Source organism: Aotus nancymaae, unplaced genomic scaffold, assembly GCF_030222135.1.
Source record: "Aotus nancymaae isolate 86718 unplaced genomic scaffold, 86718_ANA_hifiasm-v0.15.2.pri h1tg000019l, whole genome shotgun sequence".
NCBI classification, from domain to species: Eukaryota; Metazoa; Chordata; class Mammalia; order Primates; family Aotidae; genus Aotus; species Aotus nancymaae.
In genome coordinates this window covers 19111719-19137450 of record NW_026988431.1, presented here as the reverse complement: position 1 = coordinate 19137450, position 25732 = coordinate 19111719, and the positions used below count along the sequence as shown (strand labels likewise).

General features: G+C 34.5%; 1 protein-coding gene and 1 non-coding gene across 3 annotated transcripts in view; both read right to left on the bottom strand.

Moving 5' to 3' along the window:
- The window catches only part of ZNF385D (zinc finger protein 385D), a 1173536-nt gene that overhangs the window by 736323 nt on the left and 411481 nt on the right, over nucleotides 1-25732 (bottom strand). The gene's annotated exons all lie outside the window — the stretch shown is intronic.
- LOC135275919 (U6 spliceosomal RNA) lies at nucleotides 17917-18023 on the bottom strand. The gene has a single exon (XR_010343509.1). It is a non-coding gene; the product is annotated as a U6 spliceosomal RNA (small nuclear RNA).

The window sequence follows — 25732 nt, the reverse complement described above, 5'->3', positions numbered from 1 at the left end:
AAGTAAATTCTCTTAAAGGTAACAGAATGCATTCTGCTCTTCTCAAGTGTTTTGATAGAGAATGAGTAGTTTTTTGTTTTTGTTTGTTTGTTTGTCTTTAATTTGAGATGGAGTCTCACTCTGTTGCCCAGTCTGCAGTGCAGTGGAACAATCCTGGCTCACCACAATCTCTGCCTCCTGGGGTTCAAATGATTTTCCTGCATCAGCCTCCTGAGTAGCTGGGACTACAGGCATGTGCTATCACACACAGCTAATTTTTGTATTTTTAGCAGAGACGAGGTTTCACCATATTATCCAAAGTGGTGTTGCACGCCTGACCTCACAATTCGCCCGCCTTGGCCTCCTGAGAATGAGAAGTTTTAAAAGCAAGGATTCTTTACAAAAGTTACTTATTTAAAGTGTATTTCTACTGTGTCATTAATACATATATTTTCATTTAAAAATGAGTTTAGCAGATTAATAAACTATAATCGCCCTTTTGAATGTTGCTTTCTAATTAAAATGGAACTTGGCAAAACAGAGGTCTTGGAACTATTATTATTTTACCTTTCTGTAGCTTTAGTGTTTTTTTCCTTTAGTTTTTAACAAGATAATTTTTCGCCTTTTTTATATTTTACTTTTACAGTGTGAAAGAACTGTTAATTAAAAAAAAGAAAGTTCCATTTTTTATTTAGGTTAAGATTTAATTTAAGAAATGTAGGGTACTAAACCATGAGTTTCATTTTCTCAGCATGTGAATTTTAACCTAAAAATCAACTCCAATTCTCTGGTGAATTCAAAGATCACTTTTAGGAGTTCTGATTGTGAATTTACGTACAGTAGTTGCATAAAAAACAAGGATTATCAAACTGTGCTGGTCCTAACATCCTCAAGTTGCGTGGCTTCCAGCAAACCCTTCACCCCTCCGGCTCTATTCTCCCATTTGTAAGAAGGAAGTGAACAAATGATCTCTGTTCCCTTCTAATGCGACAAAACTTGGCCCACTTGGAAATGTGTTATTGCACACTTGCGTTCATGGTATCATTGTTAACCTCAGTGGAACATGGTGTTTTGTCTTTAACATATACCTTAAATTTTTATGTTTGTTTGGACTTCAAGGGAGCTAAATCGTTTCAAAATATATTTTATTGTTTAATTTTCCTGTAATTGTGGCAGCTCTCAAATCTTCAGCAATGTGTGCATTGATAAGACTTTTACATTTGATGATGCTCTCAGAATTCAACTACACAAGCAGACTTGATGGTACCTAGAGTCAAAGATAGACAAATGGGGCAGGGTACGGTGGCTCAGGTCTGTAATCCCAGAACTTTGGGAGGCTGAGGCGGGTGGATTACATGAGGTCAGGAGTTCGAGGTGAGCCTAGTTAACATGGTGAAACCCTGTCTCTATTACAGATACAAAAATTATCCAGGCATGGTGGTAGCAGGTGCCTGTAGTCCCAGCTACTGAAGAGGCTGAGGCAGGATAAACCACTTGAACCTGGGAGGCAGAGGTTGCAGTGAGCTGAGATCACACAGTTGTACTCCAGCCTGGGTGACAAGAGTGAAACTATGTCCCAAACAAAACAAAACAAAAAAAGGATAGACAAACGGACTACATTGCCATGAAGTTCCTTCATGTGCTAAGATGTTATAGATTTGTGGCTCCATATATCTCCATTGTTAAAATTTATAGTGGTGTCACCTGGCCATTTAAAAATATACTTTTTTCTAAAATCCTGCCTTATCCTGAGTTTTTAGCTAGGTTAAATTATGTTTTTAAGTAAACATGCATTTTCTTCTAGAAATGCTGAAATCAGCAGATATTTTGCTGTATACTGAATATTACTATCAACTTCAGTTCATTATATCTATAATCTACCAATGAGAGAGAAATCTACTTGATCTAATCCAAAATGCCACTGATGAAAATGGAAAAGACTGCGGAAATTTTTAAATTGTGAATTTCAAATAATAAATGTGTAGATCAATAATCATCGTGGACAAAAATGAAATACTAAGAGAATATTTAAGCCAAATTAAATGGCTTAATAAACAAATGTTTACATATAATCTCAGTGTCATACTCATTACTAATGATGCTTATCAATAAAACAAGTTTTATTGTAGGCTTAGTGCAAGCTAAACTACAATTTTATGTGCAATCACTTTTTCCTAAAGCAGATCACATGGACAGTGGCAATCTTTTTTTTTTTCCAAAACAAATCACACAAGTATTTAAATATTATCTACCCATTCAACGTTCACTTTCTTCTTATTTTTTTTATGAGATGGAATCTTCTCTGTCGCCCAGGCTGGAGTACAATGGCTGATCTCAGTGCACCACAATCTCTGCCTCTCGGGTTCAAGCAATTCTCCTGCCTCTGCGCTGGGATTATAGGCACCCACCACTATGCCTTGCTAATTTTTGTATTTTCAGTAGAGACAGGGTTTCACCATCTTGGCCATGCTGGTCTTGAACTCCTGACACAGTGATCCACGTGCTTTGGCCTCCCAAAGTGCTGGGATCACAGGCCTGAGTCACTGAGCCCAGCCCACTTTTTTACTGCAAGTCTGCAGTCATCAAAACAGCATGGTGCTGGTACTAAAATAGAGATATAGACCAATGGAACAGAAGAGAGGCCTCAGAAATAATGCCACACATCTGCAACCATCTGATCTTTGACAAACCTGACAACAACAAGCAATGGGGAAAGGATTCCCTATTTAATAAATGGTGTTGGGAAAACTGGCTAGCCACATGCAGAAAGCTGAAACTGGATCCCTTTCTTACACCTTATACAAAAAATAACTCCAGATAGATTAAAGATTTAAACATAAGATCTAACATCATAAAAACTCTAGAAGAAAACCTGGCAATATCATTCAGGACATAGACATGGGCAAGGTCATCATGAATAAAACACAAAAGCAACGGCAACAAAAGCCAAAATAGATGAATAGGATATAATTAAACTAGAGTTTCTGCACAGCAAGAGAAACTATCATTGGATTGAATTGGCAACCAACAGAATGGGAAAAAATTTTTGCAATCTACCCATCTGACAAAGGGCTAATACCCAGAATCTACAAAGAACTTAAACAAATTTACAAAAAAACAAACAAACAAACCCCATCAAAAAGTGGGTGAAAGATATGAACAGACACTTCTTATATTTCATATGAAATATTTCATATAAAATAAAGCTCATTATCACTGGTCATTAGAGAAATGCAAATCAAAGTTACATTGAGCTACCATCTCACACCAGTTAGAAAGGTGATCATTAAAAAATCAGGAGACAACAGATGCTGGAGAGGATGTGGACAAGTAGGAAAGCTTTTACACTGTTGGGGGGAGTGTAAATTAGTTCAACCATTGTGGAAAACAGTGTGGGGATTCCTCAAGGATCTAGAAATAGGAATACCATTTGACTCTGAAATCCCATTACCAGGTATATACCCAAAGGAGTATAAATCATTCTATTATAAAGACACATACACACGTATGTTTATTGTGGCAATGTTCACAATAGCAAAGACTTGGAACCAACCCAAATGCCCATCAATGATAGACTGGATAAAGAAAATGTGGCACATATACACCACAGAATACTATGCAGCCATAAACAAGGATGAGTTCATGTCCTTTGCAGGGACATGGATGAAACTAGAAACCATCATTCTCAGCAAACTGACACAGGAACAGAAAATCAAACACTGCATGTTTTCACTCATGAGTGGGTGTTGAATAATGAGAACACATGGACACAAGGAGGGGAATGCCACGCACTGGGGCCTGTTGGGGGGTGGAGGGCTAGAGTAGGCATAGTAGGGGGTGGAAGATAGGGGAAGGATAGCATTAGGAGAAATACCTAATGTAGATAATGAAGTGATGGATGCAGCAAACCACCATGGTACGTGTATACCTATGTAACAAACCTCCAAGTTCTGCACATGTACCTCAGAACTAAAAGTATAATAATAACAATAATAATAATTTTTTAAAAAATATTATGTCATTTACAAACAGATAATTTGTCTTCTTTTCTTATTTGGAATAAATTTTAAATAGAATAAAATGTATAAACCTCAAAATTAAAAATAAACAAAAGATCTCTGTCCTACCTGATGTTAGTTATTTTGAAAGATTTTAGTTATTTTGTCTGAAATCTATCCAGAGAAAGGTATGTTATTGCTGACTGTCTTGTAGATTTGACTATGTGTGAACTGGAAAACTTTCTTTATTGCATGACAGGACAGTGGCAGAAGGTGGCAGGAAAGAGTAGATCTGTACTCAACTCATGTTGGCTTGTTTTAGTTCAATTTTTAATAATAATATTTTGCTACATTGGAAATAGGCACACATTGAGACTTTCGTGGGCAAAGAGTCACATGCTTGTAAATAATGTGTCCAAATTAAACCAGTTTGGCATTCTGATTGCTTAATTAAGCAAGTTTAGTTCATGTAATTGGAGTTAGAAAGTGAAGCTTCTTTTTTAAGACCTTCAAAATAAGAATGATCTCTGAAGACTTTATCTTTGAAATCAATACATAGTGGATTAGAAAAAAGATTTTCAAAGTCACCTTGGAGAGAAAGAATGCTCCCAGACCAGCACAAGTTCAGAAGTAATTTGAAGTAACTTGAATAAACACATCCAGAAACAAGAAATGCTGACTTCAAGGAAGTGGTCAACCATGGAAACACATGAAAAAGTCAGTGAAGGGAGTATCACCTGGGTCTGTAAATGCACTCTTCAGTGGAGACAAGTCTTGTGGATAAAACTTGGCTAGTGTCATGACCATCTCTGTTGTCAGAGATGCTGCAGGCTGCCATGTCCTGAAGTTATAAAATTATTGTTTCATTTCACTTTACTTGTCCTGATTTCATGACTATCATGCAACCTTCTGATTTTGATCTGACTTTCCTTATAAGTCTGTATACAAGGTGCAAATGAGCTGGATCATAAGAATTTGATATATTATTTTGTCTCATGACAGTAATTTCCTACTGAAATCCCAGCATCTTTACTTTATGCTCTTATTAGATGGGTTACACCATATTATTCATAAAATATGTCTTGTTCAAAACAAGTATTTAGAGTAACTGGCACCAATACCATATTTGAGACTGTTCACAATCAACTGATATTTTATGAAGGACATTAATGAAAATGTCAGTAATTTTAGTGTTTGTTTATAAATAAATGATCAGAAATACTTATATAATGTTACCAGCTACCAATGTTAATTCACTTAATCTACAAAACACACCAATGAGGTGGGTACTGTAATTATCCCCAATTTACAGATGAGAAAACTGCATCACAGCCAATAAGTGGCAGAGCTGGGTTTTAAACTCAGGCTCTGGCTTTAGAGTCAGGTCCTAATGATAACCTAGATTGTAACAAATGAGGAGATCCTATAATCTAATATCTTCCCACATATAAAAAGATATGAACAAATTCTTCAAAAATTGCATGGCCATTCTTCACTAACATTTCTTTGTTTCTTTGTTCAATATCTTTTTCTAGCATCAACTTTTAACTGGCATCTTGTACTGTGGAAATACACTTCAGTCATTTATTTAATTGAGGTCTATTAAAATAAGAGTCCTAAGCACTAATCAACACCGTATGTTTTTCAATTAACTGGTAATACATATCTATTTCTCAAGCTCATGATAACTAATGGAGCACTTTGGTTGGCTTAAACTATTTAAGACCATATTTAATTTAGAAAAATCAACTTACAAAATATGAAAAATTTCCTGTGGCAACTGACTTTTTTCTATCTCTCTCTGTCAACCTCCATACACACAAACACACACACACACACACACACACACACACACACAAAGAGAGAGAGAGAGAGACATATATATACTTTTAAAACATTACATATATATTTCATTTCATTATTTTTGTAACGGGAATGAAGTTAGTGATGAAACCAGAAGGGAACAAAGTTCTTCCCATGAGGAATATTTAGACATTTTGCTCAAAATAAAATTTTACATTAAAATTGAAAACATAATAGATATATATTTAATTAAAATTAGGAAATATTATTTTAACATTGCTTTATAACTTGTGAAGTAAAATAAGTAAAATAGCAAAGGAGGCTCAACTGTGTGGAATCATATGTTCATTCTGACAGCAATGATCACTGTCCACAATAATTCAAAGTTGTCACTGAGATGCAGTGGGCCACTCAGAGACAACATTTTTTAGCCTTTCTTTCTCCCAGGGTAGCTGTGGTGAGCAGAATAATACAAACTCCATACATGAGAATGTTCATACCCTACTCTCCAGAACGTATGAATATGGCAAAAGGGACACTGCATGTTATTAAGTGGGTCTAGAAACTGTGCACCTTGTTAGAATTCATGAAGTTATAATCAATAACCCAAACTTCACCTTTCAATACCAGAAAGAGAGTGTACACAGGAATAATGGAGAAAGGATGGGAAAAGACGGGCCTTAACTTCAGCAATGTCTCAGGATACAAAATCAATGTGCAAAAATCACAAGCATTCCTATACACCAAAAATAGACAAACAGAGAGCCAAATCATGAGTGAACTCCCATTCACAATTGCTACAAAGAGAATAAAATACCTAGGAATACAACTACCAAGGGATGTGAAGGACCTCTTCAAGGAGAACCACAAACTACTGCTCAAGAAAATAAGAGAGGACAAACAGATGGAAAAACATTTCATGCTCATTGATAGGAATAATCAATATTGTGAAAATGGTCATTTTGTCCAAAGTAATTTATAGATTAAATGCCATTCCCATGAAGCTACCATTGACCTTCACAGAATTGGAAAAAAACACCTTAAACTTCATATGGAACCAAAAAAGAGCCTGCATAGCCAAGACAATCCTAAGCAAAAACAAACAAACAAACAACAAAAAAAAACCAAAAAAACAAGCTGGAGGTATTACCCTATCTGACTTCAACTATACTACCAGTCTACAGTAATCAAAACAGCATGGTACCAGTACCAAAAGAGAGATATAGACCAATGAAACAGGACTGAGGCCTCAGAAGTAATGCCACACATCTACAATCATATGATCTTTGACAAACCTGATGACAATAAGCAATGGGAAAAGGATTCCCTATTTAATACATGGTGTTGGGAAAACTGGCTAGCCATATACAGAAAGCTGAACCTGGACATTATACCTTATACAAAAATTAACTCCAGATGGATTAAAGATTTAAACATCAGACCTACCACCATAAAAACCCTAGAAGAAAACCTAGGTAATACCATTCAGGACATAGGCATAGGCAAGGACTTCATGACTAACATACCAAAAGCATTGGCAACAAAAGCCAAAATAGACAAATGGGATCTAATTAAACTTAAGAGCTTAAGCACAACAAAAGAAACAATCATTATAGTGAACCAGCAACCAACAGAATGTGAAAAAATTTTTGCAATCTACCCATCAGACAAAGGGTAATATCCAGAATCTCCCAAGAGCTTAAACAAATTCACAAGAAAGAACAAACAACCCCCTTAAAAAGTGGGCACATGATATGAACAGACACTTTTCAAAAGAAGACATGTATGCAACCAACAAACATGAAAAAGAAGCTCATTGGCACTGGTCATTAGAGAAACGCAAATCAAAACCACATTGAGATACCATCTCATGCCAGTTACCATGGTGACCATTAAAAAATCAGGAGACAACAGATGCTGGAGAGGCCATGGAGAAATAGGAAAGTTTTTACACTGCTGATGGGAGTGTAAATTAGTTCAACTATTGTGGAAGACAGTGTGGCAATTCCTCAAGGATCTAGAAATAGAAATACCATTTGACCCAGCAATCCCATTACTGGGTATATACCCAAAGGAATATAAAATCGTTCTATTATAAAGAAACATGCACATGTACGTTCATAGCGGCACTGTTTGCAATAGCAAAGACTTGGAACCAACCCAAATACCCATCAATGATAGACTGGATAAAGAAAATGTGGCACATATACACCGTGGAATACCATGCAGCCATAAAAAAAGATGAGTTTATATCCTTTGCAGGGACATGGATGAAACTGGAAACCATCATTCTCAGCAAACTGACACAAGAACAGAAAACAAAACACGCCATGTTCTCACTGATAAGTGAGTGTTGAACAATGAGAACACATGGACACCAGGAGGGGAACATCACACACTGGGGTCTGTTGGGGGGTTGGAGAGACTAGGAGAGGGATAGCAGGGGGTGGGGGATTGGGGAGGGATAACATTAGGAGAAATACCTAATGTAGATGACAGAAGGATGGATGCAGCAAACTACCATGGCATGTGTATACCTATGTGACAAACCTGCATGATCTGCACACATACCCCTGAACTTAAAGTATAATAAAAAAATTAAATAATATGTATGCAGTAACAATAAAATAGAGGCAGAAACCAAGTTTCTGAAGTTTATTCTGTGGACAAAAACAAAGCATTAGATTTATTTTAGCAAGTAAAATGATTTGTAATTTCATAAGATACTGCTACCAACACTATGGAAAGAGACTTGGAGTGGAGAGATTAAAGAGCAATGGCAATTGAAACAGTATTTCCTGCCAAACCCTACCTATAATGGTCTTGCTTCATATATGAAAGTGCATTGGAAGAAACACAGTGACTCTGCTGTATTTTTTAACAAGTTATCATGTGTATGTGTTTCCATACAAATATGTGTGCATACTTTTTAAAATATTTTAAAATAACTAGAGAAATATCTTCTCATTGCACCAGGAACTTTTTGGTTTTAAGCATTTCTATTTCACTTCTTTTTCTCTTTTCTCATTAGGACTGGTAGTTCAGTTCTAACCCTGGTTACAAAGAGAAGTACATAAAAATAAATATCCAAATGGCATTAGAAACAACCCAGCTGGATTGCTGCTGAGCAGATAATATATGCTGATTTAGAGCAAGTTCTGTTAGAAAGCCCAACAACCTTCTAAACTTGGCAGAAAAAAACAGTTCTTTTTTTTTTTCTCTCCATTAGGTGTACAATCCATTCCTTAACTGGTAACTGCAACATTTCTACAGTTTTTTTTTTTTTCAGGTGGAATTATTGTCTTTCAGGGTTAAGTTTTACTCATACACTAAAGTTAGCTCCAAGATCATCCCTGACTTCTTATAAGCTGTCTTGCTCAACAGGGATTCTGAGAGAGGATCTATTAGGCATGCCCTATGGCATTAACTGCAAGTGATGGATTAACTTCTCTCTTACATATCCAGAATGGCATAGATAGGAACCATACATGGGGCAACTGAGAAAATGTCACTGAAATCATCTCTTCTGTGGTTCAGATTAGGAAACTCCACTAAATTCTAACACAAACACATATATTGCTTTCCTCAATCTATACCTTGGGATCTTATGTACAGTATTAATTTCACAGGCCTATAACAATTCATACTATTCAAACCTCTGTTTAAAGGTGCAAGTGAGAACTGAGGAATCTGAATCAGGAATAAGGGAACACAAAGGAGGAAGAAAGGAGAAAAAAGGAAACCTCAATATTATTGGGCAAATTTTGACTGGTTTGTAGATTTGCAGATCTAAAGTATTAATAAATTGATTATTATCTAGAAAGAGGCATTACAGAAATACATGACTTTATCCTCCTGCTCACTACCAAAAATCTTTTATTTTTAGATTTGTATACCTTGTATGTTAGGTGATGACAATAAGTCAAATTTAAATAGCTCAAAGTTGTTTTGCTTGGCATACCTCAAAACAGTCATTAATAGACATACACGTGGACCCAGCCAATTCTACATTGCCTTGTGTCCTGTTGAAAGTGTCCTGTTGTTCATCAAGCACAAGCATTGCATTCCAAATGATATTAGGAGATTTCAGAATTGAGCTCTACTCACAGAGCAATATATATGTGCTAACCCTCATATACCATCTGTTATTCTTTGCTAATTCGAACACACTTTTGCCCTGATGTGTTTGCATTATTTGGAAAAATGAACACTTACCAATTAAATCCAACAATAAAAATGGCCCGGTGGGTGTAATGAAGCAATAAAAAAACAGTATTCTTGGTAAGTGTTGCCATCACAGTTTGAGATTTTATATTGCTGCTGAGGAGTAATTTCTAAAACAATTACTTGTGGGCAAATACATTAATAATATTCAAATACAGTCGAAGTTGAAAATCAAGTCTACGAGATGGGAAATTTTAAGTTCAGGCGGACATTGTGTACATGATGTGGCACGTCCCCTCGGCTCACATGCTGCAGCAGCATTCATTTTATTCCAACTGTGCTCTCTGTGATGACAGTGCACTTACAAGGTACAGTAAATACGTTTGTGGATAATTCTTTTCTGTTATTCATCTTGTTTTAAACTCATGTATTAGTAATCTTAATTTCATTTCAAATGAGTGGAAAGTTCTTTTTGAAGTGTCTAGAGGAAATTTTTCCAACTAGATATGTCAAGGAATTTGTCATGGTCACTGAGTATAATGGCCAGCAGCCACAAGTTCATAAAGTAATTGCTAATATAGTTAAGTTTTAAAGGTCAAGGTCATATAAATACTAACCTAGAGATATGAGACAAGCCCACTAGAACCATCTGCAGTAATCTGGTATTGAAGGAAAATTAAATATTGACATATATAAAACTGTCCTCTGTGAACAACCTTACACTTCTTTAGTATTTTTTAATGGAGCTACAATCCTTGAAACATATCCATACACAGGAAATAGTTAAATTGTATAATAATGGCACAGGCTATTTTTTTTCTTTTTACACCAGATAGATTTACATTCTTGTAATTTAGGGTATAATTTAACCTAATTTAACATGATAATCACATGACCTACTACTTCACAATGACTATAAAGGATACTCTGTTAATTTCTAAAATGTAAATATAAAATAATCTCTGAAAACTACGTAAAAGTCACATTCAAACAAGTTTTTCTTCCTCCAATTATATGGCTGTTATTCATCTTTAAGAAACAAGTGTGTTTTTAAAGAAATTGACAGTAATTATTGTTTAACATAGTGAATTAAGTTAAATACAGTATTCTTTTTCAAAAAAATAAATATAGGAAATAAAAAGCATAAGTTGCTTTTTCTATTGTTAATTGGGTTATTTATTATTAGTCTAACTAAATATATTTTTAAATAGTTTGTCATATTGACCTTATAAGACAATTTTGCCTAAGGTGATCACTTAGAGGTGGACTAGAGCATATTCTTCTTCTAGAGTTAATTCTAGGTGTAGAATATGTATGATAGAATATAAACATTCTGTTCTTACTATTGCCTTTAAACATTTAAGCTGATAAAGCTGTTACTCAAAAATTGAGACACTAATAAAATGTGTAGTATTTGTACCTGCAAAACAGTAATTAACGTTGTGACTCATATTCTAAAGAATTATAAAATAAAGACTATCATTAAAATATTTCAGTGAAGGAATAAAATGAAGTAGGCATTATTAAAAATTACCACTTTATGAGAAGCACAAGAAGAATGTATCAATGACTTACTACTACTGATGCTTATTACATAACTCTGATGAACCAATCTATTAAAAAAGCAAGTGGTAATTTCCAGGTTCATCTAAGAAAGTACGATTCTTCTTAACTGTCTTGTTTAGGAATTCACATGATGATAATGATGAAGAGGATATGATTTTTTTCTGCCTGTCTACCATAAAATGGCTTCATCGTTCATCTATTTCTCCAATCCATGTATTCAAGTGATTCTTTCAATGACAGTACACTGCCCCTAACCTCAGGGTTTAGAAACATAGCCCTAAGACTAATATATTACAGTGACTTAGTCCAAAGGAGGACATATGAACCACACTGGGTCAGAGAACTTCTGAGAGATTCGGTGTTCAGATGCTTAGAGTTGTTTTCTTTTCCCCTCATTTTCAAGCTGAGATGTCTCCATTGAGTTGCCGGTAGCCTTTGTCTCCCCAGAACAAAGAACTCATATTGTAGCCTGAGAAAATAAAGCTGTTCTAGCCACTTCCAAGATTGTTCCTGTTTGTATTCATGCTGTTGTGTAGTCTCCTTCCGTAAAGAACAGGGCTAACACAAGTAACCAATAGCATACACTGCAAAAACGATGGTGTGTGACTCCTCAGGCTAGTTCAGAAGATTTCTGCCTTACATTCTCTTGGATCATCACTGGGGGAAACCAGCTGCCATGCCGTGAAGACTCTCAAGCAATCCATGTGTGTGAACTACCACACTGAAAGTGGACCGTCCAACTACAACCAGGCCTTCAAGAGGTTACTGATGTCAGGGCCAACATCCTGACTGCAAGCTCATGAGAAAACCTCGGCAAAAGCTACCTAACTAAGCTTCTTCTGAATTCCAGACCTATACAAAATGTGTGAGATAATTGTTCTTTGGCCTAGCCAAGACCCTAAGAAGATAGGGGTGGAAGTTTACCTCCCCTACACAAATGCTTGCCACAACTTAGTGAGACTTTAAATGAACCCAGTACTTGGTTAACATTTTCTCTAATTCTTAAATAACTCTGCTAAGTACGTTGTCATTATTATGATCAAACCACACTGTTTAAGTACCTTGATTAAGAAATAAAACTGGGTTTTTGACAAAGGTCTGTTTAATACCAATGCCCAAGTTCTTTCCACCATGAAGCCACACTTCCTAGTTTCATATACCTACATAGGATTTAATGTCAGATAAGACAAGAGTAGTTGTTCATAACACTCTTCCTTCAAAGAAAATTCTTAGTTATCAAAAATTAAATTTTAATTGTTTGAAAGTTAATAATACCTTCTTATGAATAGTTCATATCTTAACCACATTGAGGAAGTACTTTGATACCTTCCTTTAATATTTCCCCTCCAGGCAGAATAAACTTTTTCACAGTATAACCTTTATTAATTAAAAATAGCATTCTCTTCCTAATGTATTATAAAATGTTGAAGGCAGTAATTTGAGCACAGTTATTGTTTGTACACATTTTTCTATTATAAAGTGATGTAATCATACCAATTTTGAAATAGATGAAAAAAATTAAAATCTTAACCTAATTACTCAAACACAGATTTTCCCAAAACTTATTATAGATGTTATTAACAAATATTACATGGGATGTATGAGATCTAAGGACAAATTAATTTGGAAATTTATGGGTTAAATGCATTTTAGAAGAATTATTTTCTGTAGTACATCTTAGAATCTTTAATGCTTTGGTTTATATTGTAACTTCAAAACTGAAGACTATATTCAACTTTTCTAATTTATTTGACCACTGAACTGTTTTATCATAAAGCTTCTAGATTAGTGTTCCATGGAGCTTTGGGAATGCGTGCAATATTCTATAATACATTGGGGCTCCTTTCACTTTTGTAAGTCAGTCCAGGATAAACATCCTTAGGCAGTTACATTGTTTTTCATATGTTTTGGGAAATTCTAGGGTAAATACCCAAAGCCTCAAAGATGTAAGTATTATTTCAAAGATTATTAGCAACTTAGGTGTTTCATTATGTTTTTAAATGACTTTCAAAATGATTATACCAACTTTTAGACTACAATCAAGGGATGGGAATATCAGTTTTATTAGACTCTTATCAGCAGTAAGTAGTACATTTTTACCTTAATTTTGCTGAGAGAAATGGAAAATGATAACTCATTGCTATAACTATTTTTATTTTTGATTTGTTAGAAGGTAGAATACTTCTAACAAATGTGAAAGAAATGGAAAATGATAATTCATTGCTATAACTGTTTTTATTTTTGATTTGTTAGAATGTAGAATACTTCTGTGAATGTTTTATTAGAATTTCCTCTTTATGCAATATATACTTCTGAACTTTACTCACATATGCATGGTAATTTGGAAGCATTAATTATTATTTTTAAGCAGTTTATAACCTCTTATGCTTGGTAAATATTAACTATTACATAGTGATTATTGATAAAATGTTTATTAATTTTGCATAAGCTATTTTTGCAAATATTAAAGTATTATTTTAGTTTAGTCATATACGTGGGTGCTATTTTATCATTCCTTTTATACTACAGATAAAAGCCAACTGTATTTACCCTAGGGCTTTGTTGTTGTAATTTGGGGTTTTCTGAATTAAAATTAATTCTACTTGACAGGTATTTTTGGTGCATAGTATAGAGTTAGGTCTTAAATTTACATTTTCCCCCAAATAGCTAAGCAATTATATTGAGAAGATTTATTTTTTTTAATCTTACTTTTCCATTTATATCTTTCATCTTTAATCCACTGCTATGTTTTAATTTTCAGTTAACATACAGTATAATTCACTTTCATTTGTGTAAAACTCCATAAATTTTAACATATATTTAAATTTGTGTAACCATCAATAAAATCAGCACCTAAAACACCCCATCATCCCTCAAATCTTCCTTGTATTATTCATTTGTAGGCATACCCTTTTTACTCCTGGAAATTACTGATCTGTTCTGTGTCATTAGTTTTTTTCTTTTCAAGAATTTAAGTGGAATAAAAAAGTGTGTGCCCATTTGAGACTGGCTTTTTAACTCAGGATGATGCTTTTGAGATACTTCCAAATTATGTGTATTAATAGTTTCTTCTTTTTGTTACTGAGAGTTCTCCATAGTATGAACATACCACAATTTGCATATGTATTCACCTGTTGGGGGACACTCAGGGTTTTCCAATATTTTGATGATTATAAATCATTCATACAGGCTTTTATTTGTGAATATAAGTTTTGATTTATCTAGAATAGAATATCAGGGGCAATATCGCATTCATTATGTTTAACCTTATAAGAAACCTCATATTATTTTTTTAAAAAAATATATCATCCTGAATTTCTACCAGCAATTTATGAGAGTTCCAGTTGCTCCACACTGTCATTAGCAGTTGGTATCATAAGTAATTTTTAAAGTTTCAGCCATTCTAATGTTTTCTAGTGGAATCACACTGTGGTTTTAATCTGCATTTTCTTAATGACTAATGATATTGAACACTTTTTTCTTAACTCACTGTTCAAAGGAAGAAATATATTTTAATGTGTCTATTTGTCATATATATTTTCTCTTTGCTGAAGTATCTGTTCAAGTTTATTAACTGGAGCTTTGAATTTATGTGCACACACGTAAATTCATATATAGATGTACATAGATTTATATATAGATTTATATAAAGATTTATATCTAGAAGGAAAAGCATATATATTCACATATGTGTACATATATATGTACACATACACACACACACAACACACAAAGTGTATATATATACTTTTTTCTTTCTAGATATAAATCTTTTATTGGCATGGCCAGCTTGAAGGCCATTTATTAATTTTTTTCATTAATATACTATACTTTTTATGGCATATGTAAAAAGACTTTTTCCCGACACATTTCATTAAGATTTTCTCCTATATGTTCTACTAAAAGTTTTACAGTTTTACATTTTGAAATCTATGGTTCAAACATTATGAGAAACTTATGGGATTTATCTATATTCTCAAATTTTCAAAAGTGACTATATTTTTTACACTATTAACAAAGCACAAGAATGCTAGTTTTATTGATATCTAGCCAGCATTAGATATTCTATTTTTTCAATTTTTGCTTGTTCATTGCAGTACCATTCACAACAGCAAAGACATGGAATCAACCTAAACGCCCATCAATGACAGACTGGATAAAGAAAATGTTGTATATATACACCATGAAATATTATACAACCATAAAAAGAGAGAGATCATGTTCTTTGCAGGAACATGGACGGAGATGGAGGCATTAACTTCAGCAAACAAACACAGGAGCAGAAAACCAAATACCACATGTTCTGACTTATAAGTGGGAGCAAATGATAAGAACACATGGACATATAGAGGAAAACAATACACACTGGGGCCTTTTGGAGGGTAGAAGGTAAGAGAAGGAAAAGGATAAGGAAGAATAACTACTGGATACTAGGCTTAATGCCTGAGTGATGAAACAGTCTGTGCAACAAACCCTGATGACACAGTTTACCTATGTAACAAAACTGGGATTGTACCCCTGAACCTAAAAACAAACAAACAAACAATTAAATAAATGTTTGCTCATTGAATAGGTGGAAAATAGCTATAGCTATGCATGTAGCTTTTAAGTATTCTTATCTGCATTCTTCTTGCTATACCAACTTTGTTTTGTTCAGCATTTTATAGGACATTCTTTGTCATTCTTTTACTTCATATCTTATGTTTTTATCTAGAGGGTGTATTTTCTAAAAACAGGATTGTCACTTGATTATATTACTTAGTTCATTTACATTTGATAAATCATTTATGTGAATTTAAATCTTTTATTTGCTTATTTTCTCCTTTCATTCTTTTTTCTTTCTCTTGTCTTCTTTTAATTGATCTATTTTGCATTTATTCTCTGTTATCTTGTTGATAATACTGTGGTTTATTATTCTTTTCTTATCCCAGAGAGTACATGTATCCTCGACTTACTAGAGTCCATTACAGCTTGCTAATTTTACCATATATTGAAAAATTCACGAACATTTTAACAAACACTTTGATTTTGCTCATGTCTCATTTGTTTTACATCATCATCTATTATAATTCTACATTTGTGTAAACCCCAAAATACACTGTTGTCATTTTAAGGATTGTTTTTTCGTTTTGTCACACATTCACCATTTTGATGATTAGTTATTTACTGTATTAACCTGCTTTTTATCTGAGATCATTTTCCATCACTCTAGAGATTGCCCTTAATATTTATTGAGCATGGGTCTGCAGGTGGCAAATTCTTTCATTTTTCTTTGCCCCAAAATATCTTAATGTTACTTTTATTTTTGAAGGACATTTTAAATAGATATAGAATCTATGTTGGCAGACATCTTTTTCTCAATTTGTACATATTACTCCCTAAAATTTGGCTTCTAATTTTTCTGGTGAAAATTCAGTTTTCACATAATTATTTTAGTCTGAAGTTTTATTTTCCTTTCCTTTTAAAATGAAAACTTTTAAAAGATGTTTGGTGCAATTTTTGTTGAATTTATTCTGCTTGGTGATTTTGAATTTGTAATTTGACATATTTTGTCAGTAGGAGAAAATTCTTGGGCAGCATTTCTTTGACTATTACTTTCATTCTAGGCTCCTTCTCCACTTCTAAGACTATAGTTACACAAGCAACTTTTCATGATGAACCGTATATTTCTATCATGTTTTCCTGTATTTTTCCATGTTGTGTTTCCTACAAGTTATTTAGTCCAGATAATTTAGTGAATTGTTTACAGCTCAATGAAATCATCAACGAGATAGAAAATTAACAAGGATATCCAGGATTTGAACTCAGATCTGGACCAAGCAGACCTAACAGACATCTACAGAACTCTCCAACCCAAAGCCACAGAACATACATTCTTCTCAGCACCACATCACACTTATTCTAAAGTTGACCACATAATTGAAGTAAAAGACTCCTCAGCATATGCAAAAGAACAGAAATCATAACAAACAGTCTCTCAGATCACAGTGCAATCAAATTAGAACTCAGGATTAAAAAACTCACTCAACCCACACAACTACATGGAAACTGAACAACCTGCTTCTGAATGACTACTGGATAAATAATCAAATGAAGGCAGAAATAAAGATGTTTTTCAAAACCAGTGAGAACGAAGACACAATGTACCAGAATCTCTGGGACACTTTTAAAGCAGTGTCTAGAGGGAAAGTTATAGCACTAAATCCCCACCAGAGAAGTGAGGAAAGATATAGAATTGACACCCTATCCTCACAATTAAAAGAGCTAGAGGAGAAAGATCATACAAATTCAAAAGGTAGCAGAAGGCAAGAAATAACTAAGATCAAAGCAGAACTGAAGGAGATAGAGACACAAAAAACCCTTCAAAAAATCAATAAAACCAGGAGCTGTTTTTTTTTTTTTTTTTTTTAATATGGAATGCTTCACGAATTTGCGTGTCATCCTTGCACAGAGGCCATGTTAATCTTCTCTGTATCGTTCTAATTTTAGTATATGTGCTCCCGAAGCAAGCACGTTTTTTTGAAAAGATCAACAAAATATATAGACCACTAGCCAGACTAATAGAAAAGAAAAGAGAGAAGATTCAAATAGATGCAATAAAAAATGATAACGGGGATATGACCACAGATCCTACGACATACAAACTACCATCAGAGATTACTACAAACACCTCTATGCAAATAAACCAGTAAACCTGGAAGAAATGGATAAATTCCTGGACACGTGCACCCTCCTGAGACTAAACCAGGAAGAAGTTTAATTCCTGAATAGACCAATAACAAGGTCTGAAGGTGAGGCAGCAATTAATAGCCTACCAACCAAAAAAAGTCCAGGTCCAGACAAGTTCACAGCCAAATTCTACCAGAGGTATGAAGAGGAGCTGGTCATTCCTTCTGAAACTATTCCAAACAATATAGAAAGAGGGAATCCTCCCTAACTCATTTAATGAGACCAACACTATCCTGATACCAAAACCTGGCAGAGACACAACTAAAAAAGAAAATTTAAGGCCATACCCATGATGAACACTGATGTAAAAATCTTCAATAAAATACTAGGAAACTGACTGCAACAGCATATCCAAAAGCTTATGCATCACAATCAAGTCAGCTTCACCCCACGGATGCAAGGCTGGTTCAACATACGCAAGTCTATAAACATAATCCATCACATAAACAGAATCAAAGACAAAAACCACATGATTATCTCAATAGATGAAGAGAAGGCCTTGACAAAATTCAACAGCCCTTCTTGATAAAAACTCTCAATAAACTAGGTATTGATGGATCATATCTCAATATAATAAAATCTATTTATGACAAACCCACAGCCAGTATCATACCGTATGGGCAAAAACTGGAAGCATTCATTCCCTTTGAAAACTGGCACAAGACAAGGATGCCCTCTTTCACCACTCCTGTTCAACATACTATTGGAAGTTCTGGCTAGGGCCACCAGGCAAGAGAAAAAAAATAAAGCATATTTCAACAGGGAGAGAGGACATCAAATTGTCCCTGTATGCAGATGACATGATTGTATATTTAGAAAACCCCATCATCTCAGTCCAAAATCTCCTTAAGCTGATAAGCAATTTCAACAAAGTCTCAGTATATAAAAATCAATTTGCAAAAATCACAAGCATTCCTATACATAATCATAGACAAACAGAGAACCAAATCATGAGTGTACTCCCATTCACAATTGCAAAGAGAATAAAATACCTAGAAATACAACTAACAAGAGATGTGAAGGACCTCTTCAAGGAGAACTACAAACCACTGCTCAAGGAAATAAGAGAGGACACAAACAGATGGAAAAACAGTCCATGCTCATGGTTAGGAAGACTCAATATTGTGAAAATGGCCATACTACCCAAAGTGATTTATAGATTTAATGTGATCCCCATCAAGCTATCATTGACCTTCTTCACAGAACTGGAAAAATTCACCTTAAACTTCATACAGAACCAAGAAATAGCCTGCATAGCCAAGACAATCCTAAGCAAAAAAAAAAAAAAAAAACCAAGCTGGAGGCATTACACTACCTAACTTCAAACTATATTACAAGGCTACTGTACCCAAAACAGCATGATACTGGTATCAAAACAGAGATATAAGCAAATAGAACAGAACAGAAGTCTCAGAAAACAATGTCACACAACTACAACCATCTGATCTTCTACAAACCAGACAAAAAGAAGCAATTGGGAAATGATTCCCTATTTAATAGATGGTGTTGGGAAAACAGGCTAGCCATATGCACAAAGCTGAAACTGGACCCTTTCTTCATATGTTACACGAAAATTAACTCCAGATGGATTAAAGATTTAAACATAAGACCTAACACTATAAAAACCCTAGAGGAAAACCTAGGCAATACCATTCAGGATGTAAGCATAGGCAAGGACTTCACGACTAAAACACCAAAAGCAATGGTAACAAAAGCCAAAATTGACAAATGGGATCTAATTAAACTTAAGAAGTTCTGCACAGCAAAAGAAAGTATCAACAGAGTGAATAGTCAACTAACAGAATGGGAAAAAACTTTCGCAATCTACACATCAGACAAAAGGTAATATCCAGAATCTACAAAGAACTTAAACAAATTTACATGAAAAAAACAAACAACCTCATCAAAAGGTGGGCAAAGGATATGAACACACTTTTCAAAAGAAGACATATATGCAGCCAACAAACATGAGAAAAAGCTCATCATCACCGGTCTTAGAGAAATGCAAATCAAAGCTACATTGAGATACCATCCCAGGCCAGTTAGAACAGCAATCATTAAAAAATCAGGACACAGCAGATGCTGGAGAGAATGTGGAGAAATAGGAACACTTTTACACTGTTGATGGGAGTGTAAATTAGTTTAACCATTGTGGAAGACACTGTGGTGATTCCTCAAGGATCTAGAAATAGAAATACTATTTGAACCAGAAATCCCATTAATGGGTATATATCCAAAGGATTAATAATTGTTCTACTATAAAGATGTGCACATGCATGTTCATTGTGGCACTGTTTACAATAGCAAAGACTTGGAACCAACCCAAAGGTCCATCAATGATAGACTGGATAAAGAAAATGTGGCATATATACACTGTGGAATACTATGCAGCCATAAAAAAGGATGAGTTTATATTCATTGCAGGGACATGGATGAAACTGGAAACCATCATTCTCAGCAAACTGACACAAGAACAGAATACCAAACACCACATGTTCTCACTCATAAGTGGGTGTTGAACAATGAGAACACATGGACACAGGAAGGGAAACATGACACACCAGGGCCTGGGAGTTGGGGGACTAGGGGAGGAATAGCAGGGGATCGGGGGATTGGGAAGGGATAGCATTAGGAGGAATACCTAATGTAGAGGACGCGGCAATGGATGCAGCAAACCACCACCGTGACTCATGTATACCTATGTAACAAAGGTGTACAATTTGCACATGTACCCCATAACTTAAAGAATATTAATAAATTTTTAAAAATAAGAAAGAAATCTCTCTAGCTTTGACCAATTGGCAGTTGAACTCATTTATATTTGATTTTGACTTCTTTGGTTGAAATGATGAAAAATGTTTATAAAACTTATAAACTACTCCATAAGATGTTTGTCTCTTCCAGGGAATATTATGTGCTATTTATTTATTTAGGCCTTTAGCTAGAATTGGGGCAATCCCTTTGATTCAATCAGATTGTGGGAAGTTTAGAGAATGGGTGTTGGGCCCCTACTCCTAGAGTGGAGGGCTTTAGCAGAGTCAGGTGAACATCTGGAGCTCTACCCAAGCTTTTTCTCCATACCGTAAACTCCAGTGTTTTTCATTATGTTGTATGAGTCAGACAGATGCTCTCCTGATAATTGCACCTTCCTTTCCCCTGGCATTCTGTTCAGATTCTGCATTCTGTTCACAACTCTGCATGGTTTAGGATAAGACAAATGCCTTGATGAACCAAAGCTGCTTAAAATATCTACCTTACTTCCTTTTCTCTAGCATCTTGTCTTCGAAAGTCTTGCCTTCCTTTACTGGGTTCAGACTTCAAACAGCTTTTTGTTGTCATTTTATGTAGCTTTCATAGTTGTGTGAAGGAAAGATTAGCTTCATACAAACCACTCTGTCATAGTCAGAAAGTGATGTCCTTTCACTTTCTACCGTATATATTTATATATTGCTTTTCAAGTAGTATGTATTTATGAATTCTTGTATACAATTTTTAAAGCCAAGTAAACTGTTTAATAATCAGGATTAAAAGTGGAGAATAGACATGGAAATTATGTATACAATAATGCAGTTATGAGAATATTTAAGATAAAAGGGTCAAAATAAACAATTTCTAATAGCTAGATCTGACAGGTTTACCTATTAAGTTTAAAAGTTAAGATTAAGTTGATAAAGATTGTATATTCAGAAAGAAGAGGGCAGTAAGACCCTTAATTTATGATATTGAGGTAACTACTAATATTTGCAGCAAAAAAAAAGTTAGGATTGATTTGTGAAAGGACTCTCAATGAGAGAATGCTTCAAGATAATTAATGATCTGGTACTAGGCATTGTGAAAGAAAGCTCTAAGTCTTTTATACGTGGGAAATAATTGATGAGCCCTTGTTTATAGAAATACACTTTCATAGAATAGACACAGAAGAAAAAAGAGAAGTTAGGCTTTCTATTATTATTGAATTGTAGGTATTTGTAAAGAATATTTAAAAAAATTTATCTCAACCAAAACCTTGCCTTGACATGTTTAAAATCTTTCAGACTTTTAATATTGTTTTTCTCTCACATTTTATGCTGACACATAAACAAATGACTATATATTTGTGATAGTATTATAAAAATGTACACATGGCAGGAAGGCATGGTAAGTAAACACACATTCACTATAAAATTAGACAACTGAGTAAATAACCTTTCCCCAGTCTTCATATATGAGATCTTGCCCCATCAACTTTCTTGTCCTAACTTAGATTTCACCATTTCTTTTAAAGAGAAATCAGCTACTATTAGATTCACCATAGTCCCCTCGTGCTACACATTAACTGAAAGACTGAGCAGCAACTTCTTTGCTGAATGGAATTGCTGTACATTTCAATAAGTGTCTTCCTTAACATCTGCAGAATATAAATTCTACATCTACTCGTCTTTAATAAGTGTCACGATTATTGATGTTTACAAGTATCTCTCCTTATTGTCTAATCTCACGTTTTACTTCTGCTGTTTCTGTAAATCTCAGAATCTCTTAGCTCTGAGATTTGAAAAGAAAACAAAAAAACCACAGATACACCAAAAACATGATCTCATCTCCGCATTGGTTTTGCCATTTTTAGGTCTGAAGTTTTTGTTTTTGTCTCTCTCATCTTGCTTTTCCATCCCTTTGTTTCAACCAAGCTATAATTATCTGCCCAATGTAGATTACATTTCACATCTCAGATCAGAGAAACGTGTGGAAGGAAATGCGAAAGTTAAAAATAACATGATCTGAATGTTTTATTCAGTGCATACTTAAATAGGCAGCATCATTAACAACACTGATTGACAATATGGCTGAATGCAAAAGCTATCCAAAAGGAACTGTTTGCCCCTGCAAAACAAGATGCCGGGCCACGGTAATGTTAGGGGTTCGATGTCTCACTTGGTGGCTTCCATATAGTCAGGAAATTTGGTTTTCTGACTTCAAGTTTAATATTACAGTAAAAGTCCTGTAAGGTACACTAAAGAAGGGAAAAAGGAAGGGAAGCAGCACATATGGATTGTTGCTACTGGAGGAGAACTGTGCTAATCCCAGAAGATTTCTTATTGTTAGCCTCATTGTTCAGATGAGAACACTGTAGTCAAAAATTTTAAGTAAATTTCCTAAAGCAGCATGATCTTTTCAAGAGCTAAATTTAAATGAGGTATGGCTAACTGTAAGGTCACAAATTGAAGACAATTAATACCTATTCAACAAAATATATGCATATATGTGGCATATAGGTAAAAATTATGCATTAAATTTTTAAATTAAATGGCATAAAATGTGAAATTTTATAAAAAGGGACCCAGGCAATAACAACATCAATCACTATTTAACATTATGAATGCTTATTATATACTAGAAACTCTTAAAAACTTTACCTCCTGGATTTATTTAATCATCAAAAAAACTATAAAATAGGCACTAATATTTTTCCTATTTTATAGATGGAGACTGTGTGTCAGAACAGAAGGGTTAAGATCATACAACTGGAAGCTGTCAAAGAGGAAATAGGAATGTCTGGAATCCTTGCCCTAAGTGGTATACCACACAGCTAACGGATAAGTTACATATAATAAATTTAATTAGGAAATTAACAGAAAGAGGTCAATTCACTCTTTATTAAAATTTCATCATGGCAAGATGACAAAGTCAACTGAGAAAAAATTAAATAATATATTTTGCTTTATTCTTATTTTAATTCTTGACGTTTAAGTAATATCCAAACACTGTTTTCCACTCTTGTAACCTCAAAAAGTTTGGCTTTGTAATCCCAGCACTTTGGGAGGCCGTGGTGGGTAGATCACGAGGTCAGGATATTGAGACCGTCCTGGCTAAGAAAGTGAAACCCCATCTCTACTAAAAAAATATATATATATATAGAGAGAGAGACAGCGAGCCGGGTGTGGTGGTGAGTGCCTGCAGTCCCAGCTACTTGGGAGGCTGAGGCAGGAGAATAGTTTGAACCTGGGAGGCGGAGTTTGCAGTGAGCTGAGATGGCACCGCTGCACTCCAGCCTGGGTGACTGAGCAAAACTGTCTCAACAACAACAACAAAAGAGTTTTTACTTATATGTGAAAAAATGGTAGAGGTAGCTATCCTGATTTAAATGTACACACACACACACACACACACACACACACACACACACAAAAGAAAGCTCTAAGTCTTTTACACATAGGAAATAATTAATGAGCCCCTGTTTATAGAAATACACTTTCACATAATACAGAAAAAAGAGAAATTAGGTTTTCTAATATTATTGAATTGTAGGTATTTATAAAGCAAGAACATTTTTAAAAGTTTATCTCAACCAAAGCATTGCCTTGACATGTTTAAAATCTATCAGACCTTTAATATTGCTTTTCTCTCACCTTTTATCCTGATACGTAATTTAAACAAATGATTACATATTTGTAATACTATGATTAAAATGTGTACATACAGGAAGGCATTGTAAGTTAACACACATTCACTAAAATTAAACAACTGAATATGTAGAAATTTAATTTTGACAAAGCTGAATTATTTTCTCAGTTCTTCACTGAATTTAAATATCATCAGTTGCTTACTGGAGAAAAGAACACATACAAAAACATCACAAACAAAATAAAGATCAACAAGAATAAAGTGAGTGTGTTAGATAAATTGACATATTAAAAGAGTCCATAAAAATTAATTTAAAATTTTTATTGGTGGCTTTTGCACCTAAAGTTTTTCATTCCTATTGGAGTCAGGAAACTGGGAATTTGGAGGACATCAGCCTGATTATTTACTTGTTTTTAGTTCAACTTTTTAAAAAATTTTGTTTTAAAATCTATGTAGTAATAGTTAACTATTATTGTCTTAATGTGGTGATAGAAAGATAACTGATTTCACATAGAGCACATAAGAAAGCTCATAGCAGAGCCTACAAATAAGCCTTATCCTTTGTTTCTGGCGTCTGTTACAGATGTTGTTAAAGGTCTTTGGAAGAAGAAAGAGCATTTTCTAGGAAGAGTTCATATTCAGCCACACATCCTTCACCTCAGGAGTAAATGGAAGGACTTTTCAAAGAGATCGCAGAAAATGCAAGCATAACGTCCTGGTGCCATACAGGAAAGTGTGCCTGGGTGAGGTGAGTAACAACAGGTTTGGTTGCCTTAAAACTGTTCACTGGAGGGAGACAGAGCAAGATGGCCAAATAGAAGCCTCCACTGATGTCCTCCTTGCAGGAATACCAAATTTAACAACTATCTATACAAAAAAACACCTACATGAGAACCAAGCATTAGGTAAGTGATCACAGTACCTAGTTTTAACTTCACATCATTGAAAGAGGAATGGAACAGGGTAGGAAAGACAGTGTCGAAAAGCAATCTAAGCCACAAAAACTGCAACTCCTAGGCAAATCCTGGTGGTGTGCTGGGCTTAGAACCAGTGAATGCAGGGAAAATACAACCTAGGGAGACATCAGCTGTTTACCTAAGGGAGTGCTTGTGCTA